Raw genomic sequence first — 5,377 nt, forward strand, 5'->3', positions numbered from 1 at the left:
GGCCCGCTGTCCTCATTGTGGGCCGGCCGCCGGCGCCCACCGCCTCCGTCCCCGCCCCTGCCCGCCCGCGTCGCGGGGGAGCTCGAGGAGGACGGGGCCCCACCCTGCGGCCACGCCCCCGCCGTCGAGCCCCTTCCCCGGAAGGGCGGACGCCCCACATCGCCCCTCTCCTCCAGACCGAGCCAACCCTTACCAAGGGGAGCCCCTCCTGAGGATGGGGCAACTCCTTGCTGGCTAGCCCCTCCCCAACGCCACCCCGCAGGCTCCCCAGGCCCTCCTACCCCAAGAGGCGGGACACTCTAGCCCTGCTGTTAGCCTATCTCAAGCTCACCCTTAGGAACCTTCGGATTCTCCTCACTGACTTCTATGAGCCACACCCACCCCTGGTCTGAAAGTCGAGGTACTTTCCCTATAGATCCCAAACCTCCAGATGGCCACCAGCTTCCTTCCATGTCCCACCACGCTACGACACCTCGATGGCCCGCCCCTCCCCCCAGTGCCTGCCTAGAAGACCCAAAAACCTTTATTACCATCAGCCTAGGGGACCCAAACCCATTTATTACCATCATTCCAAAGAGTTCTGTAGTGACAGGCCCACACAACCAAGCTGGTTCTTTCTGGTTCCCCCTCCTTTTGTAAACTAGGAGATCTCATGTGCACATACCCTTCTGGGGCCCTGTCTCTTCAACTTTTAGAATGGCAGTGGGCCTAGAAACAGACACTGACGACTCTGTCTAATGGTGTGTTCTGGCCACAGCTGGCCAAACTTCCCCTGCTTCATCGCCTGGTTTGCCAGTTTCTTCAAGACCCCACCAGTAGACCCCTCCCCCAGAGGCCTCTCCTAACTAAATCCAGGCTGATGAATCAGCTGCAGAGCCGGTGACATCACTCTGACCTACGTGTAGCTTGCAGGAGAGTCTACTGCTCCCTCCTGAGGGAATGAACAGGGTCTTAGTCATCTGGAACAGGATTTTGGAGTTCTATCAACCGAGGCTCAAACCCTGGTTCCCTCACTCCCCAGCCATGTGTTCTTCTGTCACCTTGAGTTATAGTTTCATATCTTGAAAATGAAGATAGAGCCTTCTAGTTTATGCCTGAGAGGTCCTTGCCAGCCTGGGCTATAAGAGACTTGTTTCAAAAATAAAAATAGAGCTGGGGCAAATAGTTCAAGTGTTCATACATGGCATGATGGGATGTTGAGGCAGGAAGAACCCTTTGCCCAAGTTTGAGGATAACCTCAGTTACATAGTACCAGGCCATCCTGAGCTACAATGTAAAACTGTCTCAAAAATAAATTGGACCCTGGTATGGTGGCTATACCTTTTGTTGGGATTCTGAAAACCCCACCTCTCAGTTAACTGGCAATAGCCAGGTATGCTCCGCCCCAGTGACCTGACACTATAAAAGGGGCTGCTTGCCCCCTCCTCTCTCTTGCCTCTCTTATTCTGTTGCTCTCTCTTGCTCTCCAGCCCCATCCCTCCTCTTCCCCTTTCCTTCCCTTCCCCCATCTCTCTCCCCCATATGCTCATGGCCCGCATCTACTCCTCTATTCCTCTCTCTTTCTCTCTGTCTCTCTGTCTCTCTGTCTCTGTCTCTCTCTCTCTCTCTCTCTCTCTGCCTCTACTACCCTCTTAACTCTCCCATGACCTGAAATACCGTCGTGTGGCTGGTCCCTCAGGGGACTCAGGGGAAAGGGATTCCCAACATGGGCCCCCCAGAGGCATCTCCCTTGCCCCCAAGGCCTCGCCACACCTCCATGGACCATATCCCCCCCCACCACTCTCTTCATCCTTTCCCTGACATTGGTGCTGACACCCGGGACATCATCTTTTAACAACATTGGTGCCCTGTGACTTTTATCAACACCTTTAATCTCAACAATCAGAAGAGTCTGGTGGATCTCTGTGGTTCTCTGGACATTGGAGGCCAGCCTGGATATATAATGAGTTCCAGGACAACCAGAATTATAGAGATCTGTCTCCGAATAAATAAATAGGGCCAGTAAGATGACTCATCAGGTAAAGGCTGAACTTGCTGATCTGAATTCAGTTGATAGACCTACATGATTGGAGAGGACCAATTCCCAGAAGTTGACCTCTGACCTCCACGCAGGTGTCACAGCACACAATGCCTCTACAGCCATAAGTACACATGTGGACAGAAAAAGAAATGTATGGAGCCATTAAGAGTTAAGAACACTCACTGCTCTTGTGTTTGCTGGGCTGGATTTTCAGTCTGTAAGTAGCCGCCACAGGAACTCCAGTTCTGGGGATCTGACATCCCGATTCCACAAGCACTAAATGCATGTGGTACGCAGGCATACATGCAGGCAGAACACCCACACACACAAAGTTTATCTTTAAAGTAAAAAAGCCTGACTCCCATGAATTAAACAGTGGATACTAGTACTCAATGAGACGGATTGAAACTTTTATACCTAACTTGTCACTTGGGCCTCTGGGGTCAATCACCAAAGAAAGAGGTTGAATTCTGCTTCCTCAAAGCCCACAGAATCACATTTCACATACAGGGCCTGAGGGCGCATGGGCCAGCTTCACACCTCTGATTGGTCTGTCTTCACTGCCACTGCCTACCGCTTCCCCTGTGGAATGAATGCCCCAGGCACTTCTGTTCAACTACTGGCCTCAAACATCACCAGGATCCTCACTAAAAACTCAGAAGGATCTTGATTCTGGGGGCCAGCCTGAGCTAGACAGCAAAACCCTGTCCAGCATATTTAAAATCCCAGAAATGGTTGTACTGCTGTTCATCCGACCTTGATCTCTTCATTGCTTTAATAATAACTTACACAGCTCAGCCCTTGGCCCCCAACAGCCATCTGTGGGCTTTATAAACCCATTGCCTGAGTCAGCTTGCTGTGTCATGAAGAATGGACCAGTGAGACCAGAGCTGTATGGCTGCAGGCGAGACACCTAACCCCAGTGAGCCCCCATTTCTTCCCTGTAAGGTGGGGACAGTAATCTTTATTCTGCCTGCATCTCAGGTTTGTGGGTTACCATGTGTGATGACAGTGGTAAAAAATGTAGTGTGGACAGTCAATCATCGTTTGCGGAGAGGCTGAGTCTTTGTCTGCAGGTGAGGTTCAGGAACCACAGACAGATGGGCAGGGCTGGCCTCCCCAGCAAAGTCAAGGTGAAGCCATGATTTCAGGGTTAGGACTCGGTCTTCAGCGTTTTTTTTTTTTTTTTTAACTAGGCTGGCTTTGGACTTAAAACACTGGGCTTAAAGCCGTGAGCGACTACACCTAGTTAGCACTTTTGATATTTGTGTATGCAGTGTTTTATTTTATTTTATTAAAGATTTTATTTATTTTATGAGTACACTGTAGCTGTCTTCAGACACACCAGAAGAGGACATCAGATCTCATTACAGATGGTTGTGAGCCACCATGTGGTTTCTGGGAATTGAACTCAGGACCTCTGGAAGAGCAGTCAGAGCTCTGAACCACTGAGCCATCTCTCCTGCCCACCAGTATTTTATTTTATTCCTGCCAAAATAAATCCAGGAGATTGAATCCAGGGCCCAGGGTGGTTGGTTCTTTGGTTTGTAGTGTGATGGTCCCGCCCAGCCCATCACAGCGGGGGAGGCATGGCTGCATGTCCTGAGCAGGAGGCTGAGACTGATGGTGTGGGTGCTTTGCTGGCTTTTTGCCTTTTCTCTTTTGTCTGTGGGTGGTGTAATGCATGAGTGTGTGTGCAGGCATGTACACAGAGGTCAGGGGAGGCCGTCATACCCGCCCCCAATCACTTTCCACCATATCTTTAGAGACATGGTCTTTTCCTTATTCTCGAGCTGAGCTGGCAGCCAGCAAACTCCAGCCATCTTCCTGTCTCCATCCACATCCCCGTAGCATTTAAGGTTACAGGCGCCTGTGGCCGCACTTGGGAGTTTCTCATGCTGCTGGTGATTTAGACGCAAGTTCTTAGGCTTGTACAGTAAATGCTTTTGCCCACTGAGCATCTCCCCAGCCTCAGTTTTTCCTCTTCATACAGTCCTGGACTGTATGGGATGACATGATAATTTTAATGAGCATGACCCCCATAGGCTCATATATTGGGATGTTTGGTTCCTAGTCAGTAGAACTATTTAGGAAGGATTTGGAGGTGTGGCCTTGTTAGAGGAAGTGTGTCATCAAGGATTGGCTCTGAGGTTTCAAAAGCCCACACCAGGCCCAAACTCTCGTTATCTCTGTCTCCTGCTTGTGGATCAGATGTGAGCTCTTAGCTATTGCTCCAGTGCTATGGTAATCATGGAAAGATCCTCTGAAATCGTAAGCCCCCCAGTTAAATGCTTTCTTCTATCAGTTGCCTAGGTCATGGTGTCTCTTCAACAGTAGAATGACTAAGACAGATGGTATAGTTGCATTCAAGGCACAGCTTCCTAACTCTCACACATGGGCCCAGATGTATCTCTACCAGGCCTTTGTATGTTGGCAATGAAAACTAACCACCAGAAACAACAGCCAAAAACCCACTGAGCGTGTGAGAGGGGAACATTTAATAAACGCTGGTGAGAAGGACTGAACTAATAACCTAGTTCCCGGGCTCACATTTATTTTCACACACGTGTCAAGGTATGTTTCAGAGATAAAGTGGAGAGGAATGAACTGCAGATAAGTCAAAGGTGGACACTTGCCTAGCAATCAAAAGGCCTTAGGCTCAATCCGGGTCCCTCCCCTACCCTCAAGAAGGAACCTTTAGATCTTAGAGATGGCTTAGGGGCAAAGAATATATTATTGTGGCCTATAGTCTCAGCACCTGGGAGGAGAGGCTGGCAGATCTCTGTGAATTCCAGACCACCTAGGGCTACACAGTGAGACCTTATCTTAAAAAAACAACAAACACAAAAACAAAACAAAAAATATTGCCACCAGGAGCTTCTGGTCTCTGAACCTAGCCACAAGATAAGGTAGCCCCTCAAAGGCCCATGTTTCTTCCATTCGTAGAGCCAAAGGTAGATTTGTGTATTCCTAGGTGTGGCATGGTCACATACCAACTGCTTTCTTGGCTGTGATTTCCTGGAAGACCTTGGATAAAATGCCACCTATGTGAGACTTAGCATCAGCATGAGTAAAAGGGAAGACATTCCAGCTGTGAGACCGCTAGGCAATTCCTAGGATTGACTTCCAGATGTGATGCTCCAAGTGTTTCAGTGACCTTCATTACTCCCCAAAGCAAAGCTCTGGAAATAAGCCTCTTGTTCAGACTGGGCCCAGCTGGATGATACAAAAACACAGTGGCTTCAAAAGCTGCAATGGGAAGCCCGGCACAGTTCTAGCTATGTGGGAGGCTAAGGTTGGAACATTGCGAATTCACAGCCAGACTGAGCTACATACATCCTGAGACACAGACTAGGT

Source organism: Micromys minutus (genome assembly GCF_963924665.1).
Source record: "Micromys minutus genome assembly, chromosome: 27".
NCBI lineage: Eukaryota > Metazoa > Chordata > Mammalia > Rodentia > Muridae > Micromys > Micromys minutus.